Source organism: Canis lupus, chromosome 16 (assembly GCF_011100685.1).
Source record: "Canis lupus familiaris isolate Mischka breed German Shepherd chromosome 16, alternate assembly UU_Cfam_GSD_1.0, whole genome shotgun sequence".
Classification (NCBI taxonomy): Eukaryota; Metazoa; Chordata; class Mammalia; order Carnivora; family Canidae; genus Canis; species Canis lupus.
In genome coordinates, this window is record NC_049237.1 from 7,685,702 (window position 1) to 7,712,945 (window position 27,244).

A 27,244-nucleotide genomic window follows, 5' to 3' on the forward strand; every position below is an offset into this window, starting at 1 on the left:
TTCCTACCCCAAACCATTTTCTAGTCTGATCCTGGCTCTAGAATGAGATCCAAACAGTGCTTGTTTACATAACAGAAGTAGATTTACATTGGATTCAACGTGATGACATTTCTATTATAGACCATAATGAAATTCACCAGATGACTTACACCACGAGAAAGATACGGATTTGGGAAAGGCCTGCAAGCAAATCTACTCATATCTTGCTGATCCTCTCGTCTTGATTTCAGTTGCAAAATCTATAGACATTCCCAAATAATGTGGAGCTCCGGCAGGGGAGCTGGCTTACGTGTGCAGCATGGCTGCATCCGAGCTTGGGGATGGGCAAAAACACATGAGCATTATTTGCGGAAATGAGCATGCAGAAGAGGGTTCTCAGAAGGGAAGGGAAAATAATTCTGAGACTTCGATGATCCCTCCACACGCTGTAAACTCAATCGGCTCTCAGAGACTTGCTTGTTGTGTTTTTCTATCTTGTAAAATGTACTTGAAAGAAGATTCAACCTCTATAGCAAACATTTAACATCCAGGCCTCTGAGCAAAATTATCTACAAGTGTAAAATGAGCACAGCTCTATCCACAGAAGTCTGAGTCTACTCGAGAAGCGAGATGGCCTTTCCAGGGCTTGGATTTTCCTCCCTTTATCGGGGGCCTCAAGTCACAACCCACACCAGGAAATCTCCTCACTCCTTGACCTACAAGATGCTTCCTCCTACCTCTCTGGTTATTTTTTTTTTTTTTTATGACCTTTTCAGACTCCCTCTTTTCCTTAGGTGTAAGCTCTAGGAGCCTCACACAGCTCTGCCCTCACTCCCTCCTTCTATTTAGGAAACAAATCCTATCTTATGACTTCACTATTGCTTCTACTCCACGACTCTCAAATCTGTATTCCTTGCTGGGTTTTTCATCTACACTCTAGTTCAGGCACCCATGAGCATCTCCTCCTGGCCAGGTCAGCATCGCAAACTACATGCCCCAAACGGAACCCATGATCATTGTTCTCCATGCTCCAGCAGCCTTGGTTCGGTCACCCAGACGCAAAAGCCTGAAGCCATTCATTTGTTCATTCAATAATGACTTACGTGTGTGTCTCTCATTTCCTAGATCCTTCCTATCAACCAGAACCAGAACTTCAACCCAAATTATTCCTACTCAAAAAAACTACCTTCCTTTCTCTCTATATGTCCCATGAGATCTTCAGACTCCTTGGAACTCACTTCCCTTCTCTGGACGTCTGAAGCATTTATTGACTGTATTATCATTTGGGCACTTAAAACAATGCTTTAGACTTTTTTTTTTTTTTTAAGATTTTATCTATTTGACAGAGAGAGAGAGCAAGCACAAGCAAGGGGAGCTGCAGAGGGAGGAGAAGCAGGCTCCCCACCCAGCAGGGAGCTCTTTGTGGGGTCAATCCCAAGACCCTGGAATCATGACCTGAGCTGAGGGCAGATGCTTACCCAACTGAGCCACTCAGGTGCCTCAAACAATGCCTTGGACTTTTTACTGTTTTAAGCAGATATATTATACCTCTCAAAGTATGCTATAAGCTTCTGAATAACAGGAAGTGTGCTTATGAATTTTTTGTTAAGAATCTCCCTATCCGGGCAGCCCTGGTAGCTCAGCGGTTTAGCACCGCCTTCAGCCCAGGACGTGATCCTGGAGACCCAGGATTGAGGCCCACGTCAGGCTCCCTGCATGGAGCCTGCTTCTCCCTCTGCCTGTGTCTCTGCCTCTCTCTCATGAATAAATAAATAAAATCTTAAAAAAAAAAAAAAAAAAAAAAGAATCTCCCTATCCTGGCACATAAGTAAATAAGCAGACCTCTATACAATGCTTATTTCAGGGCCTGGCACAAAATAAGAGCCTGAAAATACAAGCTTAAAAATAAATATATACTCACTGAACACTTGGCAAACTGAGTAAGAATGAACTATGTGAAATGTTCCCAAGACATCAGAGCACCAGGCCCTAAATGCATATATACTGGTGGGTACATTTTTGAGTCCTGATGAGCCACGATAAACAACTTACACAGACTTAAATTATTTGGAGTGAAAATAGAACGTGGAAATGCATTAGCTACTATTTCCTTCCTTCTTCCCATCACCTTTAATAATGTAAATGTTTGGTTTAACCTCAGCTCTGTAACAGTGTGGCTGGCTGGCAGTAGGAATGGAAGTGTCAGAAAAGTGCATCTGGACTCGTGGGCCATTATAGAGGAGGAATCAGAGGGAGAGCAGGTGAATCTGACAATAAGGAAGGAAGCAGAGGCCCAGAGAGTGACTTGCTCAAGGTCACACATCTACCGGCCCAAGTTAACCTAAGGGACCTTCCTCACTTCCTACCCACCCTCCCTCTAGCCCTTGTCTGATGACAGCCCCCAGCCCCAGCTGACCTTCCCTCAGCTTCAGAAACATCTTACACCCTTGCCAAGATGCTTTTTTATTACTTCTCATGGCAACCATAACCCCACAATGCAGAGCTGACCTCCCTCTACCTCTTGAGAGGACAGAAGGGCTGAGGGATTTCTATTTGTTATTTTAACTCAAACAGAAGTTAATCATTGGGGTCAGACCAAAAAAACAAGGGACCCTTCCAGCAACCCTCTCCGCAAAACCCAACACAGCCACGGGAGCCTGGCTGACCGCAGACAGATTTAGCAGCAGGGATATTTTTCCCTTTTGTTAGTCAGCAACCCCCAAGAGAACAAAATCAACCAAGGGTCACAGGGATTTGGTCGTTTAGGTTTGCTTATATCTTATTTTGGAGTGAGTGAAAAATCTAAACTGTTTCCCTTTATTCATTACTGGAAATTCAAAATTATTCAATTAAAAAAAAAAGAATTTAAGAAATAGGTGGAGCCCAGAGGATTTTTAGAGCAGTGTAACTATTTTATAAGACACATATAATCTATCATTATACGACATCATGATGGATAGGGTCATGAGACATTTACCCAACCCACAGAAGCTACAGCACCAACAGTGAACCCAAAGGTCAACTGTGGACTTTGGGTGATTATTGGTCAGTATAGGTTCACTAAGTGTAACAAGGTATGGCTCTGGACCAGGTGCCCATAAGGGGAAGGATATGCGTGTGTGGGGGCAGGGTACCCCTGGGAAACCTCTGGACCTTCCACATAACTTCACTATGAACCCGAAACTGCTCTAAAAAATAAAATCTATTTTTTAAAAATGCAGTCTTTGTGATGAAGGAAGTCAGATATGAAAGAAGAACAGGAAAAAAGTTAAAAAAAAAAAAAAAGCTGGATAAAGGGGAAGATGGAACGTGGTATCAGAAAAGCAGGAAATGGGCACCTGGGTGGCTCAGTCAGTGAAGCATCTGACTCTTTGGCTCAGGTCATGATCTCGGGGTCCTGAGATCGAGCCCCGCATCTGGCTCTCCACAAACAAGGAGACTTAAGATTCTCCTTCTCTCTCTGTCCCTCTCCTCTACACTCAGGTGTGCTCTACTTTTCTAAAAAAAAAAAAAAAAAAAAAAAAAAAAGCAGGAAACAAAACCACATGCACTTGAAGGGTAGAGAAACTGAGAAACTGCACTGCAGTTCTAATCCCAATAAAGACTCAGAAAGGTAGTTCATGAAGAGACAGAAACACGACACATATGTTGAAAACAAATTTGACAACAGCCGCACAGAAATTTACTGTGGGGAAGTCACTATAGAGCCTTGTTTCGTATTTTCTTCTTTTTAATTCAACTGCACTTTAAGATATTCTAAAGTAGTCACATATAGCTACTGAGCATTTGACCTGTGGCTGCTATGATTGAGAAAGTGAATCTCTTACTTGACATAATTATTTTTTAAAGATTTTATTTACTTATTCATGAGAGACACAGAGAGAGAGAGAGAGAGAGAGAGAGGCAGAGACACAGGCAGAGGGAGAAGCAGGTTCAATGCGGGGAGCCCAATGTGGGACTCGATCCCAGGACCCCGGGATTATGCCCTGAGCCAAAGGCAGACACTCAACCGCTGAGCCACCCAGGAGTTCCTTAGTTAAACTTAAGTCTAAATTTAAAAATGAAAGTAATAGAAGTCACTCTCCATTCAACACACCTTTATTCAGTAGGACTTTTCAATCTGCTTCAAGGTCAAATCGATTCATTCTTTGCTGATAAACCAGTTTTATTAATGTGGATGTGAATATTAAAACTGGGAGGGGAGAGGTAACTCATTTTAGTTATTAAAAAACTTAAGTATGTCTGGAACAACTTATATATGTAAATCCACATTTTCCACTGTGCATTTTATGCACTCTAGATATAGATCAAGTATTTCTCATGAAAATTTAGCACCCAAATACAGAGGTATTCTAAGTGTAAAATACTCATCAGATTTTGAAGACTTAATGTAAAATATCTCATTCATAATTTTTTGCATGGATTAGCTATTGAAATCAGAATATTCTGGATTTATAGGGTTAAATAATCTCCACTATTAAATTTAATATTACCTATTTCTTTTCACTTTTTTTTAAATATGGCTACCAGAAAATTTTAAATTAGGTACGTGGCTCATATCATGTTTCTGTTGGACATCACTATTCTAAAGGAAGCAAGGGGAAGCTATTTTAAAAGATGTCTGATGGAAATCAGCCTTACCACATGCCTCCAAATCTTGCTGGAGCTTGATAGCTGAGAAGCCAGATAATAAACTGCCATGCTGATTTCTGGGATGAGGTGAACCAGGGGAGGCAGGAACCCCCTTTGGATCAAAAAGGGATGTGACAATGTTCTAAGCCCACAGAGGGAGCTTCTGCTAGGCTTCCAGCCAAGTCCAAAGGGGAGCCTCACCAGCACCCATCTTTCCAAGAACTTTCCATAAGCTAATAATACCAAATCACCAAGAGGAGGAGAAAAACTGAGATGTGGAGAGGCAGAGGGAATGCAAACTCAGGGCAATAGAGGGTAAGAAAACAATTTGCTTCATGTAGATGATAGCAAAATGAATGGTTCACAAGGCCATGTGCTTGAAGCTGGAAATCCATCCAGGCGTTTGCAAAAGGCAGAGAAACACAGATCTAGTTCACATAGGACAGTATTCTCTCTGGGGGTGAAAATGCAATTCAATTGATTAAAAAGTTTTGCCCAGGAACACCTGGGTGGCTCAGTTAAGTGTCTGCCTCCAGCTTACATCCTGATGTCAGGGTCCTGGATGGAGCCCCAAATCGGGTCCCTGCTTAGCGGAGAGTCTCCCTTTCCCTCTCTCTCTCCCCCCTGCTTGTGTTCTCTCAAATAAATAAAGTCTTAAAAAAAAAAAAAAAAACTTTGCCCAGAAACATTCTTAAAAGGAAAATTCGTACTCACAAATAATCTTGTCCTCACCTGTGACAGAGAAAATCATTGATTTTCTACTTTGGGAAAGTATCAGTATCAGAAGGTATCATCACCCCAGAAGAGAGAAGAGTATCTACGCTTAAGGCCAATATCCCAGTATCTCAGGACTTTAAGGCATTTGTACTAATGTAAATTTCTGATTGTCGCTAGTTTGTTGTCCTTGTTTTCCAGTTTATCATAAACTATATCATTCTTGAAACTTGCCCCAAAGTCCAGGTGACTCTGAGCTGAAGACTGACCATGTAGATTTGGAAGCTAGATCAGTGAACACCACAGCAGAAGCTTAGAAGCTTCTAGAAGGAAGGTGTCCATCCTGAATAAGCTACCTTAGTGCTATACACACAAAAAAAGATGAAACTCTATTCTAAAGCTGTCCTATATAGACAGCAGCCACTAGCTACATGCCCTACTGAGCACTGGAAATCTGGCTGGTCCAAACACAGACTACAAAACTTATACTGGGTTTGAGAGACCTAACACCAAAAAAATTAAAAAATATCTTACTAAAAAGTTTCTTTTAATGTTGATTATACGCTGAAGTAAAATTTTTGACTATAATAGGTTACAGAAACCATATTATCAAGGTTAATTTCATCTGGTTCTTTTGAAAAAAAAAAATAGCAAAATTTAACTCAGTGGCGACACTCTTGGTTCACGTTATAGTTCTACTGGGATAGTGTTCTCCAGTGACCAGCTTTAGCTCCCAGAAAGCAGAAGGGAGACAGCCCACGTTCACTCCCGCAAGTGAGGTGGTCGACAGTGTTCTGAAGCAAGACTCTCAAGTCCTGTGGGCAAGCCTCCTCTCCTTGCATCTTCTAGGCGCCCCCTGATGTAGAGTTTAGAACCACCAAGAAAGCTATCCTGTTGTTGGAAACCACAAGTGCACCCAGAGTGGCTAACAGTTTTCAGAATGTAGGTATTCAGAGACACTCCTTGTCTCCCCTAGTGGGTGCTGTGGGAGCCAGCAAGGTCCCCCCCACTTCATCGGTGAGGCACCAGTTCACCTAGCTGCCCTGGTGTTGCCTGTGATGCTCTCCCCAGGAATTGCCCTTGGTCAAGGGAGTCACTTTACCCAAGGTAGACCTTTTCCAAGCAGTCCCCTGCACCCAACGACTGGTCAATGTGGAGATACAAAGACCTGGACCCTTCCCTCAATTTGGGGCACTATGAAGAGCAACCCCAGACTCACAGCCCCCACGCCATTAGCAAAGGCCTCTGTTCCAACTCTCTTACCATCTAGCTGTTCCTGTTGCCCAATCCTGCTTCCCATCTTCCCTCTCAGAGCACCTCCCCCAAAATTCCCTACATGCAAAGCTCAGTCCCAAAGTCTGTGCTACGAACCAAATATTTGTGTTCCCCCCAAAATTCCAATGTTGAAACCGCACCCCCCAGTGTGATAGTATTTGGAGAGGAGGGACTTTGGGAGGTAATTAGGCCATGAGAGTGGATCAGCACTCTTATAAGGAAAGACACAAGAGATCGTTTCCTCTCTCTGCCATCTGCCATGTGCGGACACAGCAAGAAGATAACCATGTGCAAACCAGGAAGTGGGCCCTCACCACACCTCTTCAGGCACTTTAATCTCGGACTTCCAGCCTCCAAAAACTGAGAAAGCAACCATGTCTGCTTGCAGCCACCCAGTCTTTAGTATTTTTGTTACAGCAGCCTGAGCTAAGAGTCTGTGCCCCAGTGAACCCACCTAGGATATCCCCAGATGTGAAGGAAACATGACCAAAAAAGAGTATTGCATGCACATGCGTGTGCACACCCATGTGCACCGTCTAGGAATAAAGTGAGGATATCTGGGTCAGCCACACACAAAAAAGCTGAGCTGCTTACCAACTCCCTCGGGCTCTCTCAGTGGTGCTGATTACTGTCAAATGTCCGTCGGTGTCTGCTTTATTGGGCACAGAAAAGAAATCCCAACACCCAAGAGCTAACCTACACCCATGCAACTCATCATCTCACCTACTTAGAGCCCTTTGCCAATGAGTCCAGAGATGTAGGCTTCGGCTATCCCAAAGGGGCCAATTAATTCCACGGTGTCCCTGGGCCAGACTCCTGGTAGCACGCGTGTTGTTGGGTATCAGGGCAGCTGTGGGGGAACGCAGGCCTCCGCTGGCACAAGCGCTGACCAGGTGACATAACTCACGCAGGCACACCCAGGCAGGGTCTTCTGTGACATGCCTGGGTCCACCTACTGCTTCCATCATGTAGAGGAGGGACTTTGTCTCCCAGAATGATGGCTCTCGTGGAGGCCTGGTCCCTGCCTGCTTTCTCTTCCTCTGGTCCACCATGGTCCTGGCGCTTCAGTTCAGCAGCACAGGTGTATTTTCCCACCCTCACATGCATGTTTTCCCTTCCTTCTTCTATCTTCCCCTTTGTCTGCTCTCCTTCACTTCTTCCTCTAACTTCTCCAACCTGGGAGGGGTGTAGTCAGACATGCTGGGGAGCCCTTCCACTCCCTCTCCCCCTCAGCATGAACCCTTCCTGAGATCAGAGCTCCCTCCCTCCCATCCCTTCTGACACTCCTGGGGGCCTCTGGGTGGGAGCATTTGCTTGGCTTGCATCCCAGAGAACATTTGGAAGCCGCAATCAGCCCCACTGTAGCTCTGATCAGCATCTCTCACACTCATCAAGTTCAACTCTTGCTGGTGACTGAACAGAGAAAAAAAAAAATCCCTCTTGTGCTCTTCTGTTTGTGCTCGTTAGAAAAACCAAACAGCAGGCAAGCTTCGGGAACATCACACACCCAGGACCTGGAAGGCTGAGCCAGATCCAAGACAGGCCTGAAGCCAACAAAAAAGCAACGTGTGCTTAAGAGGAGAATATAAGATCCCAAGGGCGGGGCACCTGGATGGCTCAGTGGTTGAGTGTCTACCTTTGGCTCAGTTTTTGATCCTGGGGTCCTGGGATGGAGTCTTGCATCAGGCTCCCCAGAGGGAGCCTGCTTCTCACTCTGCCTATCTCTGTCTCTCAGGAATAAATAAAATCTTAAAAAAAAAAAAAAAAAAGATCCCAAGGGCAAGGACCACACCCAACTTGTTCATGAGTGGATCTCAAAAGGTATCTGGCAATTTCTTTGGGCTCAGTGAGGAACTGTGAAAGAAGAAGGAGGATCCTCTCCATCAGGAGCTCCTAGGAAGTATGGTGACTGAATCACACAATCAACTTGGCATTATCGTCAGAGGGTTTTTTGGTTTTTGTTTTGTTTTGAACCATCCACTTTTTTTTTTTAATCCTTGGCTAGCCTGTGCCCCACAAGCATACTTTGAGTACTAATCCTCAAGAACCATAACTTTCTCTGGGCCTCATTACTAAAATGATAAAGTTTGATTAGATGAACTCAAATGTCACCTCTATCTACAAAATCCCATGATGAGATTAATAAGTTCAAGATAAATGCTTTTACGGATGGTTATAAATTCTGTTCTGTCTACATATGGGCTGAGAGTACATCACATAATTTACATCTGACTATGCTTTACTGGAAACTAAAGTTCAGAAGGGAATTAGAACCACGAATAGCTTTTTCCAGCCTACTGGGTATGCTTCAACGTGGGCACAGGAACCATCTTTCAAGCAAGCATTCTACACCAACCAGGAAACTGTTATTACCATATTTCTTATCATGATAAATCAGAAAGCTTTATCCAATGATTCTGAATTTGGGAGAGGTTATTCCCAGCCTCACGAAATTTCAATCACAGATGAAGACGTGCAACTGGAAGTCCATTTGGCATAGAAACACCCCACAACAGTCTAGCTAGTATTAATGTAATAATTAATACTAATACATAATTAATGTAGATAATATTAAAATGAAAATGGGTAAGGTTTCTTTTACACAGTCTTGGAATTTGGTGGCATGTGTTCAGGGAGTGCCAACTCATTTGAATATTTGCCTAATTAGGAAGGTAAATCTGCTGCTCCTGCTGCCAGCAATCACACCGTGCATTTCAAAGCCAAATATAAATGCCTTTTGTATCACCCACTGTTTTTGGATTATACACCTCCCACGTCTGTCCCTCCAGTAGCACAGACAAAGCAGAACTGACCAAACTGTCTCTCTTCTTGGTCTGTCCTCCACTCTCTCACCAAGGCTTGGCTCTGCCACAAAGAATAGAGTGCAGATGGCACAGAACTATTTGGTAGTGGGGGGGTGGGGGAGGTTGCATAAGGTATGAGAGGACACAAAGAAAAAGAAGATTTTATGAACCCAAATGTGGAGAAATACAATGGTCATGCAAACCCCCAGACCAAGTTTTGTATCTAGAGGATGCAGTCACATGTGATCCTGCTGGAAATGTGTCAAGGCTAGCCGGGACCTGAAACAAAGTCCTGCGTCCCTGAGTGTTACCCTTCCTTCAGTCTCTCCTTCCATCATAAAGCCTTGTGCATTCTCCATTCTAGTCACATGGGACTCCCCGCCAGCATCCAGGTCTCCAAGACTGCTCAAGCTGCTACACTGGTCTGCAAAGTCTTTGTTACCCACATTTGTCTGGGAAGTCCTAGCCATTCGTCAAAGTCCTATTTGAATCTTAGCTCCCATAACACTCAGTGGATCATCCCAACCTCAGTAAAATGATCTCCCCTTCTCCCATCTTTTATGGCATCTGATTTTCCCAGCGTGTCCTTTATTGAAGTCATTTATGTATGACTATAGATACCATAAATTGTAATGGAGTACAGAGGCAGCACCTTATTCATGTTTCAACACCAACAATGCATGTCACAGGGTCCATATAGAAGCAAGAAGCAGGCTGTAGAAAGGAAGCAGGTAGTGCCCCTTGGTGCCATCTGCACCAGACAGATTTCAGGACCAGTGTTCCTAGGGAGACAAACACCTTATGCCCTAGGGCAGGAGCTTTCCATCTTTAGCTAGCAGACAAAACTCTTTAGAATTTGTTAAAGTACAGAGTCCTAGACTGTCTGCTTATGAATTTAATTCAGTGGTTTGAACTGACAGGGAAGCATTTGGTTTGTTGCACGGGGTGAGAGGGAGGCGTTTGCAAGCCCACTCAGGTGATTCTGATGCTGACGGTCCTGGGGTCGACAATTTGGAAATTCTGTCCTGGGGAAATATTTCATGGGCTAGGCACAGATGCACAATGAAGTCAAAGAAGTTGAACTAGGTGCTGCCAATTTTTCAGAAAGGAGCAGTGCTTTTTGGTAGAGAACTCCTAGGAATCCATGTAACTCCCAAGATCCTTTGGACAAGCAAAAGATACAAATCAAAGTGCTCTGGGCTTGCCAAACACTGAGCTCCCTGGAAGGATCTGAGCAACGAGAGGCTAAGACCCTTCCCTGATAGAACACAGACCCAGGGCAACATGGAAGTCATAATACTCCCAAGTCAAGCTTTCAAAGTCTGGCTGTGTTGAGACGTAGGGGAACCCCCAAGAGGGGCCAGATTGAAATGAAAGAAAAGCCATGGTGAACCATCACTTGGAGAAAGGTGTCCAGGGCTAATATGGAAAATAGGGAAACTTCTGCCTCAGAACAGAGGTCACCCAGCTGAGAGTAATGTCATTTCTACCCTCTACAATTCTGAGTAGGCACCCTCATGCTTCAGGCTAACCCTATACCCACAACTTCAATCTCAGGCTTCTCAACTTCTTTTAATCAAACATTCCTCATGGGCAGCCCAGGTGGCTCAGCGGTTTAGCGCCGCCTGCAGCCCAGGGTGTGATCCAGGAGACCTGGGATCTAGTCCCACATCGGGCTCCTTGCATGGAGCCTGCTTCTCCCTCTGCCTGTGTCTCTGCCTCTCTCTCTCTCTGTGTATCTCTAATGAATAAATAAATAAAATGTTTAAAAAAAAAAAACATTCCTCATGCCCGAGGGCTCCTGGGTGGCTCAGTTGGTTGAACATCCCACTCTTGATTTCAGATCAGGTCATGATCCCTTTTGTGCAAACTGCAAAATGTAGATAAATTTCAAACCTTCTTGGCAGCCCTTTTGTTCTTTTCTTAAGCTCAGTGATAGAGCTGGGGGTCAGAAGAGCCAAAATCACTGCAAAGAAGCCAGAAACTTGTAAAGGCACTGGCCATTCATTGCACAAATACACAGTGAGTACCTTACCTTCTCTGTATGTGCCAGCTCTGTTCTAGGTCCAGGAGATACCAGATACAAACAGGACAATATGTCCTTCCCCTTGGAGTTCCCAAAGTATCAACCAACTCCAAGGGCCATAAAACCCCAAATGTTCCTGAACCTATGTAAGCTACTGGAGTTCATTTTCTGAACACCCCTTAGGGCTTGTGCCTCTGACTGTCAATCTCTTTAGTCCTGAGAGTGAAATCCTAAAGAGGAAGCAATTGATTAAATGGGGTAGGGGGTGGGACTTGACATAAAGAGGAGCCCTTGGTCAAGTGGCACACGTACTAAAGGTGGATTGATTTGGATGGGAAAAAATAGGTAATAGGAAAGTAAAGACAAAGCAAATGAAGAGAGAACTTGGAAAAATGGGTAACACAAATGGCTAATAACCATTCAACCCTTCTCATAATCGGAGAAATGAAATTATCAAAAACAAGTAACTATTTTTCATCAAATTAGAATATACTTGAATGAAAAAAGAATTTCCAATAGAGGTAAAATTAGGTTAAGACCAAACCAGCTAGAATTTTCTGGAAAGCAATTTGGCATTATAGATCAAGAACTTAAAAAAATGCATGTGACTTTTGAGCCAGTAATCTCTGTTTTAGGAGTTTATCCTCAAATTATCAAAAATATTGTCAAAGATGTGTGCACAAGGATTAGCAATATGGCATTATCCTTAACAGCCCCAACTAGCACAACATAAACGTTTAACTGCAGAGGTAAGGTTAAGTAAATTACGTGTATCTGTATGGCAGATTATTATGATGCCATTAAAATTGGGTTTGTGAAGAGTTCTGATGACAAAAGGAAATGTTAAAAATTATAAACCAAACTTGGGATACCAAATTATATATAAAGTATTATTTACATCATGTAAAGAAATGCTAAAGGATACATGACCTATCAGCATTTGCCTCTTGGTGGTGGAATTGTAGATGTTCTCCTGCTCTGTTACACTTTTCTGTCAGATTTTTCTGTTACATTTTGATAAGAGAAATAAAATCAGTCGATAACAAAAAGAGATAAAACAGAGGAGGGGTGAATGTTCATCTAATGAAGAAAAAAGGACTGGAAGCAGGGTGGCTGGTTCTGGGGCTGGATTAGGACAGAGACTTAAAGGATTCGGATGATGGGCAAATGCTTGCTGCCCAGAATAGCCTTTGGGGACAAGGTCTGTTGCAGATTTCATCCCTCCTTTCAAGATTAACCAGCATTAATGTTAGCTTTCAATCTCCATGACAACTCTTAAATAAACTTGGCTTGAGTCTATGGCTTTTTAAAAATTTCACTTGGTTCCCACCATTTTCAGCTTCCCAAGCTGAATCCTAGCTAGTCCTACAAACCCCATAAATTGAGCTATGGAAAAAAAAATGTTCTAAGAGAACCATAGCATTTTTTCAAAATTATTTCAGAAAATCCTTCACAGTGAATCAAATTCATCTCCTTCCCCAAAAAACATAGTACTGTTATCAATTGGCTCTAGATGTTCTCTTTGGAGATGCCATCTCACTGAAGGAGATGAATTAGATAGTCCTGGAAAGCTTCTAAATGGGTTCCCTGTCTGTTCAGCACTTACCTTGTGCACAGTATATTATAAATACTTAATGATGAGGCTGACGATAATGACCACATTGATCAATAGTGAGCATGGAGATAGCATTTCATTTCCATGCACCACCAGGATGGCTGTCAGGGGAATGGAGGAAAGATCCCACGTGTAGAAGAGACACTTGGCTACTCCTCTCCCGCATTCTTCATTCACCCATTGGCTATCCCCTACTGATGGCCACTCAGTTTCCCTGGAGTGGGAGTTGAGGTTGTTATAAGACAGAGTTGGGGTTTCTGGCAGCTGATCTGGAGGGTGCCAGCCATTTCCTCACCAGTGTCCCTTGGCCATGCAATTTTAATAAGCTCAACCTAAAGAAAGGAAAAAGGAGCCTGGGATCATGCTGAATTATTCATGGATCCAAGTGAGTAAGGCCGAAGATCCCCACTTTCTAAGAGTATATAATAGCTACTCATTGATTCCACCCCTCTACAATCCCTAGGTGAGAATCCAGTCTTTAAAATCAAAATACAAGAAAATCCAACCATCTTCTCAAATCTGAGTTCATGAGTGATTAGTGAATTGTGTTGCAGTTGATAATTCTTGAGAATTCATTCTTGAGAATAATTTTTAAGAGCTTGGCATATTTAAATATATTTAAATGTAATATATGTGTGTATATGTGTGTGCGTGTGTGTGTGTGTATACATACATACATAAGAACTAATTCTTATAGATAAATGACCATGATCAAAGGGGTCTTGTTTAATAGCAGAATGAAAATGCTTGTTAGCCTTGAGATTCCAAGGGAAAGAGAAATAGAATTCATGCATTTACAATATGCCAAAGTTGAATTAGCTTTTGAAGCTAATAAGTATATTTCCATGTATGAAAAGAGAAATGTAAGCACAATAAAATATAGTTAATTCTTCTCTATGCTTCCAAAAAAGCTCATTTTCCATGCCCCTAGTTAGTGCTGATAAGTGTTCTTGGAGATAAAGATGGCTGTCATGCAGGGAAGGAGTGAGTCAGAACTTTGTCCACTTGTTTGAACTTTGTCCACACACCTCAGAATCTCAGCCCTCCCCTCAGGCACACCCACTCAGCATGTAGCCTCACCTCCTTATGTGATCAAGTGTCAGAGATCCACAGCAGGGATATCTCCCAGGCCGGGAGATCTCACGACCCATCTCCACCCATTTCCACCCATCCCATACATACTGACAGATGCATTTGCTAAAGCATCATTAAGTCCCACTGCTCACACCATGTGGTTCTCCCATGAGTTAGCTCGGTAACCTTTGTAAGGCTCAGTGTCCTCATCTGTAAGACAGACATAATAAGAATACGCTCCTCACAGGACAGTTGGGGTTTAAGTAAAATAACACATATCAGGGCCATGTTAAGCACTCAATAAGTGGTAGTAATGTCATGAGAGTGTTAGCTCCATGAGGGTAGAAATGGCTGTTTCTTTCATCTGGTGCCTAGGACAGTTCCAGCGAATGGTAGGAACTCAAGGTTAAATAAACTTGGCCTGAGTCTATGGCTTTTTAAAAATTTCATTTTCAGCTTCCCAAGTTGAATCCTAGCTGGTCCTACAAATCCCATAAATTGAGCTATGGAAAAAAAATGTTCAAGGTTAATGAGTGAAGTATTTTTAGGGCCACTTTAAGTGCTGCTACTCCTGACCCATCGTCCTGGGCTGAGATGGTCTCTTCCTCCTCTACACGCTGCTGACAGCACTTGGTTTGTCCACATCCCATAGCACCACCCCTGCCATCCTGACTTCTGTCCCTGCTCTAGGTTCTCTGGTAGACTGTAGGTCCCCTGAAGACCCCTCCTTCACTGCCCAGTTGTACATATCACAGGCCCTCTGTAAACCCTGGTCATGAAGGTCCCACCAGGTCATTCCAAGAATGACCACAGATGGCTCTTCATTAACCAGAGCACAAAGCTCTGACCAGGAACTGCACATACTTAGGATCCCAGCCCTTCTTCACTTAACAAGGAAATGGAACAGTCTTTTTCTTTTTTAATTGCACATTTTCTATTAGCTCTGCCAAGCTAAACAGTAACTAGATTTCAAACCTTAATCATAAATCAGAAGTCCCTACTCTTTTGATGTGAAGTCACATTTACTTCCAGGAAATGGAAAGATCCTTTTGGGTAGGAGCTGATGGCGATGGGGGTTGGGGGTGGGGGGCAGAAACATGCAATGCTACCGTGACTGAGGGTCAGAACCAGACCGGGACAGCATAGGAGGGGGAGCTGGCTCTACATGGGCATTTCCCCTCAACTCAGGGCCTGAAGGAACACACCTTTCTTTCTGCACTACCTCCAAGACAATCTGCCCAGAGCTCTGTCAAGGTAGCCTTTGTATAGCTCCTTTTCCTGGTTTCCCTGGCAACTGTGCAGCATCTAGAAGATCCAGGAGGGAGGTGGTGGGATGGAGTGGCATGTGGACTGTGAATACTGATGTCATCCCACATGGTGTTACCACCACACCCTTGTTAGGAGTCTCTAGGCCTCAGAAGGTCTCATACAGGGCAGCCCCGGTGGCGCAGTGGTTTAGTGCCGCCTGCAGCCCAGGAGACCATGAATCGAGTCCCACGTCAGGCTCCCTGCGTGGAGCCTGCTTCTCCCTCTGCCTGTGTCTCTGCCTGTGTCTCTGCCTCTGTGTGTGTGTGTGTGTCTATGAATAAATAAATAAAATCTTAAAAAAAAAAAGAAGGTCTCATACACACACACCCCGATTGCTCATTTCTAATTTGCTGCTAGGAGCCCAAGCAAGGAACCTCAGGGAAATCTTACATAATTAGTCTCATTTTATCAACGTGAACTGAGAGGAGGACTAAGAATGAATGATACCTAGAGCCAAGGATGCTTGCGGTCTCTTGGTTGGATTTCTGGATTTCAGATAAGCCTACACAGGATGCACCATGGGGCATTAATTAATTTTGTATCACCAGCTGGTGATAGGCTGAGAACAAGGGACCAAAGAGGAGTCTGTGCTTTCACCCCATGGACAGTGTCTGGTTCGAGGACCCAGACAGATGCAGAAAGAAGAGAGGGGGTGAGACCATTCAGAGGCAAGCTGCCCAGAAAATAGAAAGACAGCCTCCAGCTTTGAAATGAGTTCTGTTCTCAATCCTCATTTAAAAGTTAGTTAGTTAGAATTCAGAACCCATTTCCAGAGAAGTCATGTCTGTTATAAATGATCGAGTTTCCAGGCTAGTCCACAAAAGCCTATTTAACTCATAATGTAGATAAAATACTATACATTTGCAATGAAAAGCAATAGAAAAAAAGACCTGTTGTGATACCAGTAATTAAATGGAAAAAAAAAACAGAAGTGGAAAATAAATAGCTTTCTTTCATTTCTTTTGAATACTTGAGCTCTTGCGTGGAAGGGTGGCTCGCCTGGCAGCTCACAGGGAGGGAGCTTTACTTACTTTAGATAAGGAGGAGGGGGGTGTCACTGATGGTAAGAGAGGGGGAGGATGAAGTAGGGCTGTCCTGAGGATAATGAAAATAAGAAAGTACACCTGAGAAAGTGGGCAGAGAGAAGAGAAGAGAATGTGAGTAGGCTTGTCTAATAAGGTATAGGTAAGGGATCCTTGGGGTGAGGAAAGAGCATGAATTTTACAGTCACCAAGGCCAGGATTCTAGTTCCACCTCTGTCTCTTACAGGCTAGAGCTCTGGGCGGGGTGCTCCATCTGAGTATCAGTCACTTTACTGGCAACCTCAAAAAAAAATCACTTCAATCAAACACCTGCACAGTGGATACTGTGTGTACTGCCCAGAACTCTCATCATGGAAGGATCTGCTGCCCTGGTTCTGGGAGAGTTGTTGGCCTTCAGGGGTCAGCCCCTCCTGGGGATTACTCAGAGAGCTATGGCCCAAAGCTGCCCCTATTCTGGTGAGCCTACAACCAAGAAGTAAGCAGTGTGGGAGGCTGAAGGCCCAACCACCTCAATCCCATTGCAGAAACTCTGAAGGGCCACTTATATGACCAGAGTTCCTATTGGGGTGGGGGTGTCACTTGCCCTGCATTATAGCTTGATTTCTCCCTCTGTCAAACCCTGCTCTGTCCCTTCCTTACCATAGAAGTGGGTCCTAAGGACATGCCTTTAATAAACATCCTCCCACAAAACTCCACCTCAAAATCTTCCCAGGGAACCCAACCTGCAACAACCTGGCCCTGATTTGGCACAGGTAATGATGAGACAACATCCCTGCTACCTCTCCTTATCTGCACATGGCACGGACCAGCAGAAAAGCCTAAGAACAACCCAGTTAGCTCTGGGATTGGGACTTCTGGGAGCCCAAGGGCAGTGTAGCAAGTAAGAATCTGGGTGATTCAAGGGAATGTGCATTCCTAACAGCCTGAAAATGGTTGTAAGGGTTTGTTTTTCATGTGCGATTGTTCATAATCAACAGTTTATAATTTGGAATCTAAGAAATCTGAGGATTGTTTGGAACTACCCTGGCTGATATGGTAGCTACTTGGTCATGTGTGATAATTTAAATTTAAATTAAGTTAAATCAGACACTCAATTGCTTGGTTGCACTAACCCTATTTTAAGGGCCCAATAGTCAGATGTGGCTTAAGGCTAAGTATATTGGGAAATACAGATTTATAGATCATCTCCATCATTACAGGAAGTCCTTTTGGGTGGCCCTGGTTGGAATGTTGAATTACAAAGAATCTAAGAATGTTTTAATTGTAGTCTATACCAACCTTCCATGGAAGACTCCTAAGATAGATACGCATAGAGAGTGAAGCAAGACAAGTAACACCCTATTTTTGGCTCAGGCTTAGCTCCACCTCCCACCTTCTACACACAGAATTATAGTTTCACATGAGCAAGGCTGAATTCCATGGAGAACTACTGTAGGTAAGCCTGAATTACCCAGAACCAGGCAAGCCTCTTGGCCTACTAGGATCTCCAAGTTCAAATCAGAGTCAGCTATCCGCAAAAGACAAGAATGCAAATGGCAGAAAACATCAACCTGAAGGTCTAACTAGGGCAGGAGTCCGCTCCCACAATTATCTCAGAGGACCAAACATTTTAGCTCAGCCCAGCAAATCGATCAACTAAAACAATGGCCTCCAAAAAATAAAGAAATTAAAAGTCCTTAAACCTGATCAACCTATGCAGCCTTTCTTCTTAGTCATGAACAGAGAAATGTGGGGTTTGTCGTAGCAGCCAACGCTGCCAATCACTAAATATGACTTGATCAGCAATGCCAGAGTCTCAGACTGAGCAATGCTTCATCATCTCTAGGGTGACCCTACCGACTCCACCCTACCTTCACCTTGGATCTGGTTCTTGCCTTCTGCCCACCCCCTTGGACCTGGCACTTTAGATCCTCAAAGTTTCCCTAGAACCTCTGTTGTCAGGACTCAAGTTCCATCTTCTCCCCATGGTCATGGCTACGGAATAGTCCCACTAATGCTCATGGCCAGCCCTGCCTCTCAAGGGAACTCAGACCAGCAGAGCTATAGCTCCCTTTCACCCAACTGGTAGGTTACAGACCATCTTCAAGGCCTATCTATCTCCCTGCAATTCTTGGTCATTCTTGGTCGGTAACAGAGAACAGTAGTATCCATGACCACAGTCAGGACCACCCTAAAGCCCATCGTGAGCACAGAGCTGAAAATAAGGAGCATCCTTTTCCCCCCAGAATAGGAATATCATGCCTCTCCCTCAACCCTAACCACATCAACTATCCTCTTCCTAGACCCTCCTCCTTGCCTTATATCTCCAACACTCTTGAGGTATCCACTTTGGGGATATATATTTTCAGTTCAGGAACAGAAGAGCATCTGATCACAGTACATACTGGAAATTGCAGCCTTCCTGAAAGGCAGGGCTGAGCTACTACAGTCAGGAGAGTCGTTTCCATGCTCCCCTCAACGATTTCAGTACAAATGTACTCACAGCATATTTATCTTCAAAGCTTTGAAAATGTTACTTCTCAGACACTTAGTATGTAAATCCTCTTTTAGAGACTCCTGCTATTGTCTAAACCGCATTCTTATTGGACACAACTGATAAATTAGGAGGCTGCCTCTGCTACTGCTATACCACTAAGGATCTCAAACACTGATGATTTTCTGCTCTAAAATTCCTTTCACAATATGCCACACTGTTGCCATTCAGCACATAATCCTCTCAGCCACTTCCTACTCCCACACTGCGAACACCTGATGCAGGCTCCCATCTCACACACACCTGTGCAGCCAGCAAACCCACAACAGACCCACTAACACGTGCTGTCACATAGGAGGCAAACACCCACACAGCCTGTGCGGGGTTCACCAGAAAAGCCCCTGAGTCCAGGAAAGGTCATTTTAGTGCCTTTCCTCCACACCCTATGGGGATCTCAACACCTGGTACATCTCTGCATTCCTATAATAGTACCTAACACCGCCTGGTATCAGGCTTTGCAAAGATACCGACTGATGTCACATGAATTTTATTTATTTTTAACTTTATAACAACTCGCAAGACAGGTATCATTACGTCTGTTTTACAGATGAGTGTATTGGGTTGAAAACACTTACACAGTTTGCCTGGGGTCATATACCTAGACAGTGACAGAGATGGAACTCAATCCAATGTCCCCTAGCTTCAGTGGAGCTTGAAGCCGGTTTCTGAATGAAGGAGAATGGAACAGAGGTTTCGGTCTAGATATTAGGAGAATGCTAATAGCACACATAATGCAGAAAGACAGACAAGGAGAAAGAGAATATACCTCCTCTTCTATGCTAGTTTATTCAATTAACAAACAAATATGGAGAAAAAGTGAATTACCAGAGCTCTAACAGAAAACAGACACAGACAAGAAACACAACAAACAATATACAAATAGGTTAAAAGTCATTCTCCTATGTGAGAGCTTGTGCTAAATGCAGTATTTCCTCTCCCAACTCCCATCCAAGGCCTACCCACGCTCTGTCCTCCAGAGCCATCAGTGAGCACCACTACAGTCCCCACCAATACACATACACACACCCCAAGCGTTCTCAAACTTTAGGGATTCTGATTCAATAGGCCAGAGCTGGGGCCCATGACTTTGCATTTCTTACGAGCTCCTAGATGACACTGATGGTCCATGGACCACATTTGATGTGCTGGTCTAGACTTGGAGAGGTCCTTTACCACAAAATACAGAACTTAAGGACTTTTCCTGCTAAGTCATGCTGATACCCAATGCCTCTCCCCTGCCTTCCCCATCATCCTACCATCTTCAGCAGCAGCCTGACCTCCAAAGCCCAGGACCAATCCCGATCACAGTTTGAGACTGCTGCTTTTACTATCATGATCTTCCATCTTGTTCAAGGCGTGACACCCTTGACCTGTGTATCCCAGATCTTAAAAGTGGGCTTTGCTCAGGCACTAGTCTCTATTCCTTCTTCGAACTCCCTAACACACTCAACTTTCTGTAGAGGTGGGGCATGTAGAGTTGGATCATTGTAGTCCTGAATCCCCAGAGAAGCACCCACGATATTCATACCTACTGACCCATTGCCTCAATGACAAGTGTCTGCTGCCCAGACTATCCTATGCCTCACCCACTTGCACTGTTGCTGAGCTGTCCCTGCTCACTGGAATACTCAGCTTCTGGTGTCGTTCCTCCCCCAACGACTGTAAAGTTCGCCTGGACAGTGAGTGCTGATCATCTTAGCTGTTGGAAAGAAGAATCATAAGTCACACTGAGCTTCCTATTCAACATCCAGAGCCAGGACAGTTTCCCCAGAGAGGCCAACAGGCAGATCCTAGACCCTCCGCATTTCTCCCTTGCTGTGAAACAACAACAACAACAACAACAACAAAAAAAAAAAAAAAAAAACAGGCCTTGCCTCAGTGACAGAGTAGTTTGGGCTGATATTTTGCTTTTAGGCCCTCTACAATGAATTCTTGCCGACTCAAGTGTGGAGTTCGAGGGCCATGATGTGGGCACGTCAGTAGCATTAGCCTGCACACTATGGGTAGTCAATAAACAGTACACAACAAGCAGTTTGATCCCTTGCCAGGTTGGCACCTGGAAATATATCACCCAATTTGGAAAGCAGAATACCTTTTAATAGCCCCTCCAGCACCTAATGTAGAGCTTCTCCATCAATATTGAATGAGAGAATGAACAAATGGGCGAAGGATGCCAGTGGAGTTGTGCCCCGTTCTCCTTGGTGGTGTCTGTATCACTATCCTCGGCCAGAAGAAAACAACTTCCAATCTGCAGAGGCTGAGAGAATGCCTCTAGGCCAGACTTCCAACTAATTCCCAGCACAAACTTGGACCAGCACGTTCAGACGAACTGTGGTTAAAAACCGCAATTACACCAACATGGGGGTTCTCAGGTTGGCTTCAGTACATAGGTCATCTGCACGCCTTTAACAGAAAGGTTTGTATCCTACTCCACTCCACCTTTTACTCCAGGCTTCCTTCCTTCCCAGTCCTGAGGTCATCTCAAAAATAAACCCCTGTCCCATCCACTCCATCCCCATCCCACCCCTAGCCAGGCCAGCCACTAAGTAGGCGGGAGTGAGAGCACACGATCATTTTAAGGATCTCCACACTACCGCTACCTTTAACCACTTCAACGGTCATCCCTTTGGGTTGGGTCTTTCGGAAAAAAAAAATTTTTTTTTAATGCGATCCGGGGAAGTAATCCAAGAAGACATGAACACCTTCGCACCAAACAAGTTCATCAAATTTTTGACAGGCAGGGGAAGCCATGAAGAAAAGGTGTGTGCTGGCAGGAGTCACTGCTGCAAGGGCCGGTACAGGTGCAAAGGCACATTACAGGGGGTTTGTGTCCTCCGCCTGGCTTGCTGCAGAAAAACCACAGGAGCTCTAGGAGGACAGGCACAGAGCAGCCCGCGAGTAACCCCAAAAGTTTACAACACTCCCCATAAGGACCGGGCGGGGCAGAGAGACAAAGATGGTTTGCAAAAAAAAAGCAAAGACTTTAGGACACCAAGTGACATACGGTGTTGCCCTGATGATTGAGTTCCTATGTTACCAAGTTTTTGCAGTTCTGGGGACGGTTTCTTGCTAGGCATGACCCCCACGGATGCCAGTCTTGCAAGCAAGAGGCAGCTCGCAACAGATTGCACACAGTGAGAGCCTCACACGGGCTGGGCTCTGATGCGGATTCAGAGGAAGGGAAATGGCTGACACTGCAGGGGACCTGAGCTTCTAATGTCTGGGATGTTTACTTCATTAGGCTGTTTTACATAACAGCAGCCAGAAACAGAAAGGAAAAAAATAGCTGGAGGCAGTCCGCTGGAGTTCAGACCTGGATTCTGAGTTTCAGATTCAAAAGAGGCCAACCAAGGTGGGACCCCTAGGCAGCCCCTTCCTCCCTGGCTCTGTTACTTTGTCTGCAAAGGAGCTGGAACCCTGTGGCTGGGCTCCTAGGAGGAAACCTCGAGCCACCCTCTGAGGGGCATCACAGTGGATGTGAACAAAGATGTAGTTGTCATTGTGATAATTGCTGTTATTTTATTTTCATCCCAAGCCCCTTGGTCCACCACATCCACCTTGTAGTGACCAGGGGATGGCCTGGGAAGGAGGGACCAGAAAACCAAGCTTGGAGCTCAGAGGTCTGAATGGAAGGAAAGTCCAGAGGGTAGATGAATAGGCTGGTCCGAGAGCTGCCAGGGCAGTCCAGTGGGAAAGGAAAAGGCAAATGCCATTACACAAGGAACCAACATAAATCCAAGTCCAGAGGGCCGAGGCCAGCGGGGAAGAGCAAACGGGAGCCTATGGCACAAGACGTGGGCAGGACCTGGGGGTGGCTACAGAGTCAGCAGCACGAGGGAGACCAGGGTCCAGGGGCAGGATGTGCGAATTATGGAAAGAGGAGAGGTTGTGGAAAAGGCCAGAGGAGGGGACCAGGTAGGGCTTGGCCAAGCAGGGTAACGCAAGTGTTCTGCACTGAGATGCCCGACAGAGCAGCAGGACAGACGTAGCTTCTCACCACACCAGCCTGGGTGGGGGCTGGATCCCCAAAACTGAGCTAGCCTACAGGCCCCCTGCTGAGGGCAGCCTCAAGCTTGGGGCCAGGGAGCCAGGTGTGTCATTCAAGGGTCTATGTTAGACCAGAAACTCCTGGATTTTGATTTCTTCTCCTTTCAGCACATCCACTGAACTGTCCTTGCTTCTTTCAAGTCTCAGGCTCCATCTGTCTGTCGGTCTCCTCTACACCTGTGGCCCTCCCCTCCTCGCCCTCTTTAACCACAGATCTTATTTCTTGGATCCCAGTCTCCAGAGGTACAGTGTGAGTGTGTTTGTGTGCTGTTGAAGGAGCGCCCTCAGGAGGACGGGGGAGCAAGGATGTCAGAGAGGGGGATCAATCCTCCCCTCCTCTTTCCCTCCCTGGCCAGCTGGAAATGTGCCGTGTGACCATCCAATCTAATTAACTGAACTTTCAGTCTTGACAGAAGGAGGCTTTAAAAATAATAATAATAAATAAATAACTCTAGCTTTCTTGGCTCTCAGCCTCTTGAGAGATAAGGGAAAGGATCTGATTGCAGGGAAGTGGAGTCCCAGCTCCCTGGTTCCCGCTGCCAGGGGCAATCAACTGTGAGCTGTAACCTCCATCCTGAAAACGCCAAGTGGAATGAAAAATCCAGAGTACCCAAGAGCAGCGACTCAGGAGTCCTAGGGCTCAGATCCTGCGGGAAACTCTGCAGCAGTAAAGCTGATATCAGCGGGTAAGAACGGGTACCCTTCTTGCACCTTCTATGGATGCCTACCCGGCGACCCCCAGGCAAGCTCCTCCTCGATGCCACCAGCCAGCCTCCCTGGGGTCGTCTGATGCAGCTCCACTCTGTGCCAGCTCCTTGCAGAAGCACTGATCTCTTGGGGGTGGTCCTCCCAGACCCTGCTTTCTCAGCCTCCTGGTTCCCCAGGCCCTACCATGGGCCACCCAGGATCCCCTCTCTGCCATCTCCCCTTGCTGGGCCAATGGCCACACGCAGGCCTCCAGCCATACCGAAAGGGCATGCTGAAGGGATGCCAGTGGCACAGAGAGCAAAGGCAGAGCCACCTGGGAAGGCCTCAGGGGCCCTCGGAGGTGGCAGGAGGACACAGAATTCTCCCAACAAGGGCTGCAAACTCAGATGGAGCTACAGAGCATGAGAAGTCTGTGGGTACATTTTCTAGAGAGAAGAGGAAGTGGTACTGTTTCAGGGGCCACCGCAGTGCCAGCCTGCTTCCCCTCACCGCTGCTCATCTGATTTTGTCACATGCAACATATTAAACCAGACAACCCACCTGGAGAGTGGCACTAGCTGAGCTCATCTCCTGTAGCCACCATCCCATCCTCACTGGCCCAGCAACATCTGCTGTCCTGCTCCAGTGATGGTGGGGCCAGGAGGATCTGGGGCAGAAGTGTGGAGCACCCGGGACCCACGGGGGCTGGACAATTAGGTTCCGGGGTCACTGGAACCTAATGGGAGGAAGTGGAGAGACAGGATGGCAGGTGGGCTGCCTGGGGCCGAAAGCCACCACGCCTGGGTGGAGTGAGGGCCCAGTGCCAGCTCTGGAGAAGTGCCACCTTCTCCCAGGAAGCTCTGGCCAGGGGCGGGGTGGGAGGACAACAAGCACACACAGTACCTCACCAGCAATCGCCACCCAGCCCGGGTAAACCCTGCCAGGAAGTCACTCAGACAAGCCAGCATCCGAACCTCAGAGACCACCCCAAACACACACAGACACACTCACACTCACACACACACACACACACACACACACACACACACACACACACACCTGGGTCTCTGTCCTATATTCCCCAAGGTAGTTATTATCTCTTTACACTTGGATTTATAAGCCTAGTGACCTACAAATAATTTTATTCTTTTGCCTGCTATGCACTTGACCATAAAGCGAATGAGCTCTCAGCCAAACAGTTAAGCCTCCCACTGGTGGTGTTAACTGTTCAGAAACCATAGCACAGTTTTAAACCAAATTGTGCTTTTCCCATTTGAAAATAAATTGCCCCCACGTCAAGGGGTGATGACCACATGGCAAATCCCCGATGAAAAAGGTTTAACCTCACTTTAACCAAAGTGTGAAATATTTACCAGTCATTTTGGGGAAGAGGAGATTAGTTTCAGGGCTTTGACAAATATTATCTATTAAGAAAAATTATAGGGCAGCCCCAGTGCCCAGCGGTTTAGAGCCGCCTTCAGCCCGGGGTGTGATCCTGGAGACCTGGGATTGAGTCCCGCGTTGGGCTCCCTGCAAGGAGCCTGCTTCTCCCTCTGCCTCTCTCTCTCTCTCTCTCTCTCATGAATAAATAAATAAAATCTTTAAAAAAATTATAGAATGTAAGATATTATAGTCAAATTTCAAAATGATAATCAACCTGGTGTCAAATGGATTTGATCTCATTTGCAGTATTTTTTTAATTTATTTTTTTTTCATTTACAGTATTAAAGAGTATAGAATTCTCAAATCAGAATCTGATTTTTTTTTTAATTTCCAAAGCTTGATCACAGGGGTTTGTTAGTCTTTGTAGTTTCTACTTTATTTTAAAAGTGGGCTCATGAGCCCACTTCCCAGCTAATATCAATATCTGACCTTTGCAAATTAAAATCGACATTTACTATCCTTCCCTATTATGGCAGCACTGCCAATTACACTTAGCACCAACTTCAGATGTGACAGATGCGCACCTGCCCTCTGGCTAAAAATAGCTATCATCAATGACAGGAGTGGCAAATGTTCTCGGCCTGCTTAATAATAGCCCATTAGGCCACTTTGTGAAACAGGCAGATAAATCCCTCACCAAAGAGTATCCTACACTTCACCCACCATGGGATGCCAAAAACCTTTGCCCATCAGTCACCCAGATAGCTTTCATCAGTTAAAAATAGAGATCCGTCAGCACCCCAACTCACAAGCATAAGCTGCACACTACAATCTGCAGAACCCAAAGGCACCTTGTTTCAGAACAAGGACCCCAGAGGTGCTGGAGTCAAAGAAGATTCCACAAATCTTAGCGTTGGCCTCCTCTCTTCATCTTTGCCAACACCATGTAACAGGGATGCTGCAATAGGTAATCTATTTGCATTCCAGGCATCTACTCTGGGCAGCCAATAGCATTCTATTGAAATAACTGGTTTCCCTTGAAATGCATCTGTGCCATTTACGCTAATTCTCCTTGCTGAAAAACTTTCACAAACTATCTTAATTGCTTGGAACAATTATACTATATTGTAATTATCACGTTGCCTTGTAATTATTTGCTTTGTGAGGGTGTCCTTCCCCTCCCCCACCCACCTCCACCTCCAGGTGTGAGCTCTTTGAAAGAGTTCCCTGTGGCCTCAGAATCCACTATGTGCCTGGTACACAGAAAAGCACAGTACCTTTGGTTGAATTGAGTAAATATGAACTGAAGCTATGCCAATCACTTCTTCCTTCTTAGATTCTGTTACGACCCCCATAATTTACGTTATACTTAAGTGGTTACTCGGCAAGGCTTATCACCAATCCTGAACATTCACTGTGGGCTTCAGTAGATCAATGTAATGTGGGAAAGAAGTAGTCATTTTCAAGTATTTATGCATTTGGCTCCTTAAATGTCTACCTCCGAAAAAAATTAATAACCCTGATTACTACTATCTCTAAGGCAAGTCTCACATTAAAGTCAAATAAGTAAGGCCCTGGGTGGCTCAGTGGTGGAGCATCAGCCTTTGGCTCAGGGCGTGATCCTAGGGTCCTGGAATCCAGTCCCGCATCAGGCTCCCCGCGGGGGGCTTGCTTCTCCCTCTGCCTATATCTTTGCTTCTCTCTGTGTCTCTCATGAATAAATAAATAAAATCTTTTTAAAAATATCTAAGTTAAATTAGTATGTATAAGCCCAGCTCAACATCTAGTACATGGGAATGCACTTGGAACATTAGCTCTGTCCCCATGTTCTGGTGAGCGTCTCTAGTGATGTCAAAGCCCGAAGGCAACAATTTGGTTAATGCCTTCCTCACTCACTGACACCTGCCCTCTCATTTCAGGCTAGTGGCAGTAACAATCATCCAGACACCTGGTCACAATCTTCCCCTCCTTTCCCCCCAGCCAATGAATCATTGCTCTGTTTTAATTTTACTCGCCTCCCTTACCTCCCACCACCTCAAGCCATGGTTGTTTGACTAAGGCCAAAAAAACAATGGGAAGATACCCTATGGATCCCATATGCAAGCAAAACCTAACTAGCCAACA

The 27,244-nt window shown here is 45.1% G+C and overlaps 1 protein-coding gene and 1 long non-coding RNA gene across 2 annotated transcripts in view; both read right to left on the reverse strand.

Moving 5' to 3' along the window:
• Nucleotides 1–27,244, reverse strand: part of TMEM178B (transmembrane protein 178B) — a 342,516-nt gene that overhangs the window by 203,033 nt on the left and 112,239 nt on the right. The window lies entirely within an intron of this gene.
• LOC119869550 lies at nt 10,093–18,379 on the reverse strand. The gene is made up of 3 exons (XR_005371232.1): nt 18,321–18,379; nt 13,037–13,377; nt 10,093–10,565 (listed from the first exon to the last, which is right to left on the reverse strand). It is a non-coding gene; the product is annotated as an uncharacterized LOC119869550 (long non-coding RNA).